General features: G+C 41.8%; 1 protein-coding gene across 1 annotated transcript in view; it reads right to left on the minus strand.

The window, feature by feature from the left end:
• SPATA6 (spermatogenesis associated 6) overlaps nucleotides 1–14,881 on the minus strand; it is a 1,891,174-nt gene that overhangs the window by 930,405 nt on the left and 945,888 nt on the right. The gene's annotated exons all lie outside the window — the stretch shown is intronic.

The raw sequence follows: 14,881 nt of genomic DNA on the forward strand, positions 1-14,881 counted from the left end.
AGGCAGAAACGATTGACAAATAGTGCAGGAGGAGTGATCGTGTTCCCGGCCTAGGCAAAAAAACACACCTGTCATGGGTGTCCTTATGAGGTATCTGGTGCCTGCATTGGCACTTTCCCTTTTTTCCTGACATTAGCTAAAGGCTACAACAACCAAGCGTTAGTTAGAACTATCTTCAAAAATAAGAAAATTTGAAACCCAACGGGATACTTATCTTTAAGATGCAATATCTATGAAAAGATGATTTTACGATGCGAAAGTCGTCTGCGGCTGAAAAGTTCAGAGGATTGTGCATGCAGACGTCACATTTAAGGCCCCTGGTTTATGGCCCTACGTGTGACGTCCCACACACACTACAGCAGCCAAGCTGAAGCTTTTGTATAGAAGCTGACGTATGAGTTGCCTGAAGGCAGGAAATCCCACACCTAAAATACTGCAACATAGGAATAGAAGGACATTAAGGGATTACCTTGATAATATGCATGAGTTTAGAAACACTGCTGTTAAGCAAATTATTTTGATAATAACTCTAGAGCACAAAAACTTTTAGCACAATGACTTAGGCAACAGAAAGTAGAAAGGGCTGTCACCAAGCCTAGGGAGCATATAACAAGGAAGGTAACAAGAGATCTTGTAGAAGTATTAAAAATATTTTGGAAATTTTAAGAAAATCTGTATAAAGCAGAGAAATATGGAAATCAAGAAAGTTACAAATGGAAATGTTTATGGAAGAATTAAATATGCCACGGTTAGAGGTACAGTAGGCTCAATTTCTAGCAGTTAGGATTGGAGGAGATGACATAAAAATGGTGATGTATAACCAATCTACAGGAAAGTCCCCATGAATATATGGTATTCCTGTGGAGGTTTGGAAGATAGGAAGGAAAACTGATAAAGATCTGAAAGGTTACATTTAACAGTATTTTAAGAGGAGGAGAAGTACCAAAATCCTGGAAGGAAGTAGTGGTAACTGTTAATAATTAAAGAGGGCAAATATCCATCAGATCCAGCTTCATACAGGTCCATTTAAATACCAAACCATTATTATAAAGTGTTTATGTCTATAATGGCTAAAAGAATGGCAAATGTGATGGCAAAATTGATAGATATAGATCCATGTGGTTTTGTGGATGGGATGCAAACATTTGACAACATTAACAGAACACTGATGATCCAGAAGGAACCAGAATGTAAGAAAATACCACTGCTGTTTGTGGGTCTTAATGCAGAGAAAGCATTTGACAGAGTAAGCTAAGACTTCATGAGCAGGGCAATGGAAGCATTTATATTCCCTGACAAAATTATAAGGTTGATTAGGAGGATATATGAGGGATTGGAGGTGAAAATTAAAAAGGGTGGGGTCCTTTCTGATAATCTCTGCTTGAGCAAAGGAACCATATAGGGGTGTCATCTGTCCCCTTTGTTATTTGCACTATATTTAGAAGCACTGGCAAAGAAAATAAGGGACTCAGAAATGCAAGGATATAATTTGTATGGTAGCCAAGAAAAGCTGGCTCTAACTGCAGATGACATTATTTTACACTTGACAAAACCAGAAAAGGACATTAAAGTGCTGTGGAACACATTGGGACCGTTTCATATATTTTTGGTATACAAAATTAATGAAGTTAAAAAAAGGCAAAAGTGGCAAATTATGTACCCACATACGGATTGGTTCAACAATATCCATACTTATGGGGACAAGGCAAAATGAAGCATTTAGGATTTGGATTAAAAATGATTCCAGTGTGGCTGCTAAAGATATGTGGAAAGAGACTAAACAAAAGATAAAACAAAAACTGAGAAAATGGAAACTCTGTTATATGCATATGTTAAAATGTTTGTAATCCCTTTAGTCTTATACACAGGGCAGGCATATTTTTATCAACCAGAAGAGAAGCTGTTGATAGGAATTTATAAACGGCTGAAGAATTTTATCTGGGAGGGGAAGATGGCAAGAGTCAAGGGTGATAAGCTTATTCTTCCAAAACAGCAGGGTGGATTGGGATTACCTGATTTGAAGTGATATTTCAGAGCAACACAGTTAAACCTCCTATACATAGCATATCTTTAAGCAACTAACTGGAGTGGCTATGGGGGCTGCTTGTGCCCCCATATATGCCAATTATATTATGTCCTACTGGGAGCAAAGATATGTATTTACCAGCGAGTACAACAAATATATTAAATTATACACTCGATATATGGATGATATATTTATTGCTGGGAGGGTGAATTGGAGGTACTTGATGCCTTTATTAAATATATTAATAACACGCTAGGGTTTCTAAAATTTACACATGAATTCAATGTTGATACTATTACGTATTTGGATGTTAAAATAACTGTGGATAGAATTAATGAATGTATAAGATCTAATATTTACAGAAAATCTACTTTCTCCAGTTCTTATCTCCAATACAATAGTTGGCACCCTCAACATCAAAAAAGAGCCATTGTTAAGGGGCAAATGGTAAGAGCCGCCAGGATGGTCAGTGACCATCGGGAGTTTGTGGACGAAATCAATTATATGGCTAGGTTGTTTCAAAACAGAGGTTACCCTAAGGATTTATGTATGGAGGTGTTAAATGAAATAAAAAATAAAAGGGAAAAAGGTATTTATAAATCTATTCTTAATTCAGATAATGGAGTGAATCAGGAAACAGTGGGTAATGTAATAAATACAGTTTCTCCTCCATTATTATTTATCACCACCTTAAATCAGGATGCGGATGGTTAAGAAAAACTGGAGCATTCTACAATTGGACAGAAATGTGGGAACAAAGATTGGGGGTGTGCCCAAGTTTGTATTTAAAAAGGATCAATCCTTGAAGAACATATTTGAAAAACGTTCCCTTCCTAAACATTTATCAAATGGTAGGAAGGTAGGTAACTTCAAATGCGGAAGATGTTCCACTTGTCAATATATTTAACCACGGACAGCAATTTTATGGTCAACAATCATTACATATCCATTTCAGGCCATTTTGATTGTTATGTCCAAAACGTGGTATATTTGGCCAAGTGTCAGGAGTGCCCAGTATTTTATGTAGGAAAAACATCTAGGTATTTCAGAGAGAGAATCAGGGAACATATTTTAGACATTAAGCATTGGAAGCTCACCAATGCTTTAGCAAGGCACATTGTCAGCAACACTGGTCATTATTTCAAATTTTGCGTGATACAACAAATTAAGGGTGACATACAAGGCAGGATATTGGATGTCCATTTAGATATATGTGAATTGAAATGGCAATTAAGATTGGATGCACAAAATTATCCTGGCATCAATGATTATGTTACTATAATGCCCTTATTAAAGTTGAAGCACATTTTAGGTAGAAATTAAATGTCTGATTTTACCCATAACAATATATTTATTACATGTATTTATTTTATTAAGTTTTTTATTACATATTGCATTAGATTAAGTTTTTAGCACAGTACATGTTTTTGTTTTGTAATGTTTCTTTTAATTCATAATTGTATAATTAGTTAATTGGTAACGGAATGAAATGACAGGGTATATTAGTGGGATTGTGAATTTCACATGCTATTCTGAAGAAGTCCTGATGTTAAGACGAAACCTAGGTCAATATCGTTTGTACTGGTTCATAAATTGTTTTTTGTGGAGTTAATAAAACTAATTTTGCTGCTAGACCTTTGTTCTTCTCATTACTTAACTGGTTGAAATTGTGGACCAGTTCCTAGCTCCTATACATAGCACAAGCAGGAAACTATAATTCAAAGTGGAAAGAGATGATGTTGAAACACAGGGGAAGCTCAAGAAACAAGGAGAGACAGAGATTTTGGATGCAGACCTTTAAGGAGAATAACAATAATCATACAGAATATTATATTCAAAAAGTAGCAGAAAGTATTCTAAAAACTAAGCCAATGAGAGAATGGAGAAAGACAATTCTACTGATAGGGATGATTGCAATTAGGGATACACACAATAGGCAAGAGGGAGCTGGAATTTATTGGAGAAAACTGGCAAAGGAACCAAGGTATTGGGGAGCAAATAACTAGAGAGGGAAAGGTAATATAATGGGAAGATGTCAAAAAAGTACAGTTGTGTAAACTTACCATAAATGTAGATGTTCGAGTGTATTCACTGTTGCAGTCATTACATTTGGGTTATCTGCTTGCAGGTAGCCCTCAGTCGGCCTGATTAACAAAGTCTTGGGTCCTGCGTCGGTTGCTGTCCCTTCTTCCATGACGTCAGGTCATCAGGGGGATAAAACATGCAGCCGACGCCATTACATCAGTTTTTCTTGCCCCAGATGTCAGGTGCCCCCCATAATGGGAAGCAATTAAATATAAAAGTACAAAGATATACCTCCAAAAAAAGCAAATACACCAAAAAGGCTTTTAAGCATAGTAAAGGAAAGTAGAGCTATAGTCAAAAGAAGTTAGGGGGCTGGAGGGAGGGTAACCAAGACTGCAACAGTGAATACACTCGAACATCTGCATTTACAGTAAGTGTACACAACTGCACTATGTTCTTCGTGTTTTACTGTTGCAGTCATTACATTTGGGCAGATTCCCAAAGCTATGGTTGGGAGGAGGAATTTAGATAGCATTAGGGCCAGTTATAAGGTCCTGCAAGACTGCAGTGGCAAAGCCAGCTCTGTATTTAAAGAAAATTGGCAAATGATAATGCTTGGTGAAAGTATGTACAGAACTCCAGGTAGCAGCTTCTAGATGTCCCTGGTAGGGATGCCTCTGAGTAAGGCTGCAGTGGTAGATGCAGCCGTGGTGGAGTGAGGTCTGATCCCCTGGGGAATAGGTTTTCCATGGTGCTTATAGCAGAAATGAATGCAATGGCTTATCTATTTAGAAATGGTTTGCTTTGAAATAGCCTTCCCCTCTGCCCCTGCAGCAAATGCCACCAGCAGTTGTTCAGATTTCCTTTGAGGTTTAGTCCTGTCCAAGTAGAATCTAAGTTGTCTGTGCACATCTAAGGAATGCAGTATCCATTCCCCTTTATTCTGTGGATTGGGAAAGAAGGTTGGCAAATGAATGGACTGATTAAGAGTCACACTGGATACCACCTTAGGCATGAAGGATGGATTGGTTCTGAGGGACACTCTGTCCGCATGAAAGATGATGAAAGGCTCCACTGCCATAAGGGCCTGTAATTCAGATACCCTTCTAGCTGAAGTGATTGCTAAAAGGAAAGCTGTTTTCCAAGAAAGAAATTTTAAGTCTGCAGTAGCAGCTGGCTCGAAAGGAGGTAGAGTGAGTTTCTCCAAGACAAAGTTAAGGTCCCAGGCTGGGGTTGGAGCTCTCCTGGGTGGTCTCAAATTTTTGTCCCAGCTGAGGAACTGCTTGAGCAGTGGAGGTTCTGTGTTATAACAAGCTGAAATGGCTGAGGAATGGATTTTAACAGAGGAAAAAGACATGCCCTTGTGAAGCATCTCAGTTAAGTATTGTAAAATCTGAGTTAAATTGGGCGCTGCTGTGCTCATCCCTTGAGACTGGTTCCAGGCACAGAATCTTTTCCATTTTTTAGCATAAGATTTTCTAGTACTAGGCCTCCTTGCCTCTAAAATGATATCCATCACGGATTTGCTGAGAGATGGTAAAGGAGAGATTAAGTAATTAGCCAGGCTGCAAGGTTCAGTGTTAGAAGCTAAGGGTGCAGAATCTGGTTCTCCTGCTGAGACAGCAGGGAAGGAGTCTGAGGCAGATGCCATGGAGATAACCATGACACACTGCACAGGAGGGGGTACCAGTGTTGCCACCGCCAGTCTGGAGCAATCAAAATCATTCTTGGTTTGTCCTGTTTGATTTTTAGTAGTACTTTGGAGAGCAGAGGCAGAGGGGGGAAGGCAAAGACTGATAGGCTTTTCCAGCTGAAGGAAACAGCATCCACTTTCCAGGCTTGTTTGTGGGGAGTCCTTGTGCAAAATTTGTCCATTTCATAATTCTGGGGAGAGGCAAACAAGTCTATATCTGGGCTCCCCCATTTGCTTGTCAACATGGTGAAAATCCTTGGTTCCAGTTTCCACTTGTGTGGGTCCATGAGGTTTCTGCTTAGTCCGTCTGCCAGTGTATTTAATTTTCCTGGCAGGAATTGAGCTTGTAGGTGTACCTGGTAGCTCAAGGCTGTGTTCCACAATGCCAAGGCTAGTCTGAAGAGGGGGTAGGAATGTGTACCCCCCTGCTTGTTTATGTACCACATAACAGTGGTGTTGTCCGTCTTTTCCATTAGTTGTCCTGGAAGAATGTGGTCCTTGAAGGCTGTCAGAGCATTCTGTACAGCTAACATTTCTTTTTGATTGATATGCAGGTGCATTTGACTTGGGTTCCATTTGCCCTGAATGCACTTCCCTGCCAGGTGAGCCCCCCATTCATAGTCTGATGCATCTGTTGTTAGGGTTTGGGTGGCAGGGGGTGGTGTGAAATGTAGTCCTTTATTTTGGTGGCAGGCCTCTGCCCACTAAAGGAACTCTAGGCATAGGCAAGGTATAACAGGAATCATTGCTTTTAGGTCTTGAGAATGTTGACACCATAGGCTTTTTACATACCACTGTAGTTTCCTCATATGTAGTCTTGCATATGGAATTAAAAGAATGCAGGAGGCCATGAACCCCAAGGCTTGCAGTATTTGTCTTGCAGATAGCAGGGTTTTTGTGGTCACTTGTTTGAAGTAGGTTGTCAAATGAATTTGTTTCTCTGGCGTGAGGTAAGCCATCTGGGAATTTGTACTCAAGCTTGCTCCCAGGAATATTAATTTGTTGACAGGGTACCAGGTGTGATTTCTTTTCATTTATGGTGTACCCCAGACAAGTTAGAACCCTTTGTACAAAGGCAAGATGATTCAAAAGTATGTCCTGGCTTTCTGCCTGAAATAGACAACTGTCCAGGTATGGGTATATTTGAATATTTTTTTGCCTGCAAAATGCAATAACTGGAGCAAGGCACTTTGTGAATACCCTGGGTACAGCAGATAAGCTAAAGGGCAGTGCAGAGAACTGATAGTGCGTGTAGCCTGCTTTGAAGCGTAGGTATCTTCTGCAAGATTCCCTGATTGGGATGTGCAGGTATGCTTCCTTTAAATCTAGTGTTGCCAACCAGGCATCTTTGCCTAGCATAGGAAGTAATTGGTGAAGAGTCAGCATCTTGAATTTTGGAATCTCCAAAAAGGTGTTTAGAGTAGACAGGTCCAGGATAGGACATCATGAATTGTCTTTTTTGGGTACCTCTTTCTGGGAAAAGTCTTGTGTAGAAACCTTGTCCCTTTTCCACTTCCGGTACCAGCTGAATAGCCCCCATGCTTAAGAGAGAAAGTACTTGTTTTTGGGCCTCTGCCCACTGATTTGGGGGTAGGTCCGGCCACCCGCTTGGTGTTGGCAACATGTGGAAGTGAAATCTGTATCCCTGGGATACTATATTTAAAACCCATTTGTCCTGGGTAATGAGTTCCCAATTCTTTGCATGAAGAGCAATCTTTCCCCACAAAGGGACAGTCAGTTGATAAGTGCTTAGAAATTTTAAAAGGAAGTCATTCAGACAGTTTACCATAGGGGGAGTCTTATTCACAGATTTGGAAGTGGAGGCCCCCCCACTGTTTAGTTCTGTGTGTCCCCTGGGACTGAAACCTGGGATTTTTGCTGTGTCTGGGTTTGGCTTGAAAAGACCTGGAAGGGGCTGGAAAGGACCAATTCTTACAGGGCCAGTGCCTACTAAATCTGGGAGTCTGAACTTGTAAAAAATCTTTAACAGTTTGCATAGATTTAGCTTTGTCTTCCATCTTTTTAAGAACTTCCTCAGTCTTGTTGCCAAACAGGCGGTCCTGATTTAAAGGAGCATCCAACAATTTAGCTTTAACATGATCAGGCAAAGATTGCTCCTTAAGCCAAGCATGCCTTCTGCACACAGACCCAGTAACAGCCGCTCTACAAGAGGCCTCAAATGAATCAAAACCACATTGCAAAGTATGTTTTCCAACTTGTTCAGCAGAATGTGTTAAATCCTGTAATTCTTTACTTTCCACACAGTCAGGAATCAACATCATTTTCTGTTTAAGCAGTCCAATAACATGTTGCTGATACTTTAACATATGAAACTGGCAGCTTAAAGCCCTAATGGCCAAGGCTGCAGAAGTGTAAATCTTATTACCCCATCTATCCAGCACCCTGCAGTCTTTATCAGAAGGGGTAGGATTTTTAGCAGTAGAAGCCTTAATGCCCCGGGCCCCTGTGAAATGGTCTCTGGATCTGCAATAGGACTTTTAAAAAGGAAGTTGTGGGACTCAGGGACTCTGTAGTATCTGTCAGGTTTTCTGGGAGCAGGAGGCGGGGAATCTGGGGCCAAACTTGATTCCGAAAAAGCATCATCAACAATGTCTAGTACAGGAGGAATAGCTAAAGGCCTATGCTGAGGTAGGAGAAGGAAATCCCTAAGCCTCTTTTTTGAATCAGAAAAATCCTGGCTTTCCCAGTGGAAATGCTCCCTTAGAGTATGTAAGGTTTCCCCAAAAGAAAAATCCTCAGGAGGGGAAGCAGAGGGAATGGAGTCCTCTGCATCAGAATCTTCATAAGTAGATAAGGGCAAATCCAGATAATCAGAATAATCAGAAACAACAGAATCCTGATCAGAAGATTCATAATCAACTTCAATCCTAGGCCTCTTAGAAGGGGGGGGGGGTTGTCTACCCCTGATTAGAGTTATTAGATCTTCAGCCATTCTTATCATTTGTTTTTTAGGGATAGAGGCCTGAGCATGTGGCCTGGGCGTCATTTTTTTTAGGCATGGATCGAGATTTAGGCCTAAGTAAAGAAGGAGGCATCAGTTTAAAATGCAAGTCCATAGGCTTGAATACACCCTCAGAAGCCGGTGCCTGCACAGCGGCTCCGGACCAATCCAAGGTAGAGACATCCGCAGGTTCCATAGTTGAAGCATCTCGCAGCATACCGGACTCAGAATGGGTTTCAGTAGAGACCTACAAATCAGAAGTAGCGGGTATCAGGGGCTGCGAAAGCGCCTCACTGAGTACTGGCAAACTGGCTTCTGACTTAGGAGAAGCGTCGTCAGCAGCTTTGGACCTCGGCGGCTTGTCTCTGCCTTTATCTTTGCATTTTTTCAGAATCCTGGTAGTCGGATGGCTAACCGACGACATTTCTGGATAATTAAACCAAGAACCGAAATATTTAGAGGTGAAAATGTACTGATGACGGATAGTGCGCTGATTAAATAAAGCACAAAACTGACAGCAAGGTACGTCGTGGTCAGGGCCTAGGCAAGGAATACAGTACGAATGAAAATCTTTATAAGGTATTTGCTTTCCACAAGTAATGCAATTATTAACTTTTACTGACATCGGTAAGGAGCAAGAAAACGGGGTAATTAGCTTTAGTTGAAGACTTCGGTTCTGAAACTCGAAAACGAAAATTTCTGGAGTCGGCCGACTGGCACTTGCAAACTGCTTTTGCTTCGGGCACCGCACGGCAAGAAAGACTGGTGTAATGGCATCGGCTGCATGTTTTATACCTCTGATGACATGACGTCATGGAAGAAGGAACAGCAACCGACGCAGGACCCAAGACTTTGTTAATCAGGCCGACTGAGGGCTACCTGCAAGCAGATAACCCAAATGTAATGACTGCAACAGTGAAACATGAAGAACATCTTATTTGGACTGCAGGTTAGAGACTGTCTTCCCTATCAAGGATTGAGATCACAATATAGGCAAAGAAAAAGAAATAGAGGGGATCCTAAATAAAAAAACAGCACTGGTAGAGTTTTTAGTAGAATCCAGAACAGACGTTGCTGCTAAGAAAGGAATTAGTAAAGCATATAAAATATTGCATGATAACTATAAGATTTAATCAGAGGAGGTTAGAAAGGATTGGGAAGAGAGATTGGATAAGCAATTCACAAAAAAAAATGGGGGGATATATGTATCTCTCCCAAATATGCAACAAAGTCTAGAATATTTAGGATCTTTGCTTGGAAGTGTTTACATAGGTATTTTTGCACTCCAAGTAGACTGCAAAGAATTTTTCCTCAGCTAGAAAGCAAATGTTGGAGGTATTCTGGAGAAAAAAGAGTTAACTGAGAAGATATTTTCTGGGAGTGTAATGAGTTGGCAGCCTTTAAAGATTCCCTGCAGACTGCTCTGTTGGAGATTAGGTGATCAAATTGGTGTAACTAAGGAAATTATTTTTTTGAGCTGATATAGAACAGAATTGCCCACACATAGTAAGGCCTTGCTGAGTCTAATTTTATGGCTGCCAAAAAAGCAATTACTAGAAATGGAAATCAAAGTCTAAACCATCTTTACTAGAAGTAACAAAGATAGTACCAGAGACAAAACAACTGGAATTGTGATCTTTAGAAAAGGCAGGAGCAAATTACATTCCATTTACTAGAGAAATCTTTCTAATAGACGACTTATGAGAGGAGGACAGAATCTGTAGTACCTCCGGGGTAAGGTTATGCTGTCTGACTAAGGAAGGAAGTGGAGTAGCCAAGCAGCGAGTCTGAGAGTTCGGAGGGATGGATGAGGCTGTCCCGACTGATGAGTCAATAGGTCTGGAGCTGGGTCCAGGATCCAAGGCCCATCCACCGCATATTTCCGAAGGAAGGGGAACCAAACTTGACGGGGCAAGAGTGGTGCTATCAAAATCATGCTGCTTCCCACGTAGATTGCCTTCTGAATCACTCTTGGCAAGAGAGGGACCGGTGGGCCAATCGTGGACTAGAGCATCCCTGGGCAGCTCCCCTTGAGGACGGATTAGAGTGAAATAATTTCTGCACTTCGCATTGAGGGGACTGAAAAAGAGGTCGCAGCAGGGAAGACCCCACCTGGAGAATATCTGAGCCGTCACTCCACTCGATCGTTCAGGGACCACTCATGAGGCATCAGAATAGCTCTGTTCAGCCTGTCTGCAATCATGTTGGACTTCCCCGGAATGTGCGTTGCCACTAGAAAGCACTGGGAAGCGATAGCCCAGTTCCACACTCTCATGGCTTCCCTGCAAAGGGGATAGGACTTGGTTCCCCCTTGTTTGTTCAGATACCAGACAACCGACATATTGTCAGAAAGAATTGCAATAGTTCCCTGGGGAAGAAAGCTGTGGAGTGCCTGCAACGCTAGAAGCACTGCTCTCATCTCCAGAACATTGATATGCAAGTGAGTCTCGTGATCTTGCCACGTACCTTGAACCGTCCTGCCCAGGTAATGCTCCCCCCACCCCATCTGGGAGGCGTCCGTGGTTACCGTGGCAACGGGGGAGATGAACGATCTTCCTTGATTCAGATTGGAGGGGAGAAGCCACCAACGAAGATCTTGTCTGCATCTCTCCGTAATGAAAACCAGATGAGACAAGGGCAGATCCTGATATGACCACTGGGCCGAAAGGAGCCATTGAAGTATTCGCATGTGCAATCTGGCAAGAGGGACTAGAAGGATGGTAGCCGCCATTGTTCCCAGCAACTCCAGAACTGTTCTGGCTTGAGCTTTTCTGCGAGGCAATAAGGCCATAACTTGAGCCTGTAACACCTTTATTCTGTCTAAGGGTAGGAATGCTCGCATCTCTACAGAGTCTAGCTCTGCGCCGATAAAGGCAACATGCTGTGATGGCAGCAATACAGATTTTGCCCAAATGAAGGTAATTCCTAACAGACGCCCCCATTTGAAGGTGGTTCTCATGGCTTGAAGAAGTAGATGCCTGGTGGGGGCGGTGAGGAGCCAGTCATCTAGATAAGGAAACACCTGTAATCCTAGACATCTCAGGTGAGCCGTCACCACTGCCAAGCACTTGGTAAACACCCTGGGGGCTGTGGTGAGACCAAAGGGCAGGGCCCGGAATTGAAAATGACTGGCTCCCAGCCGGAAGCGTAAATGATGCCTGGAGGCCTTGTTTATCTTGATGTGATAATAGGCGTCCTTGAGATCTATGGAGCACATCCATACTTCTTTTTCCAACAAGGGGAGAATGGATTGTAACGTGACCATTTGGAACTTGGACTTTTTCACAAAGCGGTTTAAACGGCTGAGATCCAGAATGAGTCTCAAGTCCCCTGTCTAGCCAAAGCCCTTTCAACAGCCTCGAAAGACAATGTCGCTATTGGAACTGAGTAAGTATTCCCTGTGTTGAATTTTTAGGAACTCTCTCCAGTCCACTTAAAGTCAGCTCTGAGGATGACCTTGAAACCAAGCTGAGTGCTGAGGTTCTAAGAGGAAAAGATGGCTCAGAAAACCTTGAAGTCAACTCCACCACCAGGAACCCAGCACTGACATTTCAGCCCTGAGACTCATCTCAATCTGATAGCAATGGAGTCGATAGAGTAAGGGACATGGTCAATGCTGAAGCTCTCTGAACTTTCAAATCCAAGTGAGGTGCACTGGAAGGGTTTGGACCCATGGGAACCAGCTCTAAAAACCAGTACTGGAAAGAAAGGTGGTGGGGTTGTTGGACCTGTACCCAGACCTTTCTTCGAGGACGGTGCTGGGAGGACTCCCATTTGGATCAGTAGCCTCAAAAATTTCATTATCAGCCAGTCAACATCCATTTGAGTAAGACTTCTGGTATATCAGATCGATCTAGATGATGAATCTATTGATGAAGGTATGGAAGGGCATTTGTCTTGTATAAAAGGCGAATTGAGCCAAGGGTTCACTGGCTCCAGAGAATATCTAGCACGAGAAGAGAGAGTTTGGATCCATCTAGCAGGTCGATCCAATTTTCTCAATATTTTAGGTGCTGAACCTGAAGGACCAGTTGGATCTGAGGACATTTTCCTCAATTTTTCAAGTCACTTTTCTTCCAACTTTTTTCCTCAGATATTTTTTTCTGAAGATTTTTCTGTTTGTTTGTGCTTTTCTTTGGTCTTTTTCCTTCTCTTTCCTCCCCTACTTTTGGAGGATGCTTAAGCTTGTCTGCATCCAGCACACATAATTAAGAAAGAAGAACTTGTCTGAGGGGAATGTAATCCTTTCAAAATGAGATTCTCTTACCTGTCTTGACCAGCCCCAAACCCAAAGACAGCACAAATATCACAATTAGCCTGTAAGTGGGCCACATCTAAATAGGAAACACAGAGACAGTGCGGGTCTTAGGGAGGGATTTTGTGTCCACAAGCCAAATGCTTTTTAAAACCTAGAGATTTATCCAACAGAAAAATAGTAATAACACAGCAATCAAAAAAACTTTTCTTGCAAAAGGGAAGGAGTTAAATGTAGGAAAATATTCACTTATCTGAAATACTGTGAGAGCTCTCAGAAATGGAAACATGTCTGGATGATTCATGCAGCAAACAAGATTTGAGGTATATTAGAAAGGAGGAGGGAATTACGGATAGGGGAGGAGTCAGAGCCTCGGAGCCAAAGTTCTGACTGATCCTCTCGCTGGTTGCTTAACTTTTTGTGGTTGGAAGAAGGGCTGATCATGGGACTTGTAGCTTGTTCCACTGTCAAGCTGAAAATGATGCTTCTTTCCCGTAGAAAACAAATAGCACAAGCTGGTAAAAATGTACTTATAAAAGGTCATGTTTCCCCAATAATAATAATCATGAAAAAGCACATTAATATACTTTGTCAGCACCAAACAGTAAAATAAACACAATTTCTCTGGAGAAAAAAAAATGTTTTTCAAATGCTTTTAAATTTTTTTAAAACTGACAGAGAACACCAGTTCAAAAGTACAGGTAAGTCTTGAGACAGTCCATTAAAACACAAATTTTTAGTAGAAAAATAACTTTCCTCCCCAGGAAAGAATAAAAAAACAATAAATATTAAAGCATGGAAGGTTTTTCCCCACAGGGAACTTATCTGCCCACCAAAGGAACAACAAAAGCTGACCATCAACAGGCTTGCCCTCTTCTTTGGCAGGCAAGCTTTGAAGGACTTGAAGTTCAGACATGTCTATTTAGGCAGTTCAGCTCATGCCTCCTAAACGTTTGAGCACTTAAATGGTGCCCTGAAGCTCTGGAAGCTGGCTTGATGTTATATCCTTGGCACAATATAACCCATATAGCTAAGGCTACTGCAGCAGTGATCAATATGATGACCCTCTGAAGATGGTGAGAATGGAAGCCCTATTTAAACCAGACTGAGCTGGCATTTGAGGAAAGGTGGCATCTGCCCAGCATCACAGCAAAAAGGATTAATCTCTGAGAAGTCAGGGCAGACATTGGACTCAGCCTGAAGAGCAGTTTCTTTTGCTAAAAGCTCCAAGTGTAAAACACATAGAGAACAGTAACCAACTGAATGGGCATTCAAATGTGTCAAATACAACATTTTTTCTTACCAGGGAATAGGTTACAAGGACTCCTGGTACACATTGACAATCTCTAAAATAGGATGGGGGATCCTTGTATTAAAGACTGATTGAATGAGTTGGTACTTTACATTTTAAGAAGAAATGTGGACAAGCATTCTGACTACAATGCATGGTTTATGCAGGGGAGGGAGGGGTGACATTCCCAAATGGGATGAAAATCAGATCAGAAAGGCAAGTGGCAGCTGAATAGGGTCTATATCATATGTTCGAAGTTTTATAACTTTGAATGCTAAAATATCGAATTTAAATGTTCGAAGTTATAAAGCTTTGAACATATGTATAAAAAAGCCCAAACCCAAAACTAACGGCTGTAGACAGGGGGGCAAGCCCCCCTGCACCCCCCACATGGGAGGATGCGCCCACCACACCCCCAGCTCTTTAAATATACCAACTCCGAGACTGCACTACAGTGTAGTAAGGGAAAGCTTCCCTTTACTGCACTATAGTGCAGTCTCAGAGTTGGTATATTTAAAGAGTGGGGGGTTGAGGTGGGTGCAGCCCCCCCATGTGGGGGGTGCAGGGGGTCTTGTCCCCCTGCTTACACTAGTCAGGTAAGTTCTGTTTGTTTGTTTTTTTATTATATG

This window comes from Protopterus annectens, chromosome 10.part0 (genome assembly GCF_019279795.1).
Source record: "Protopterus annectens isolate FY-2018-M chromosome 10.part0, PAN1.0, whole genome shotgun sequence".
NCBI lineage: Eukaryota > Metazoa > Chordata > Ceratodontiformes > Protopteridae > Protopterus > Protopterus annectens.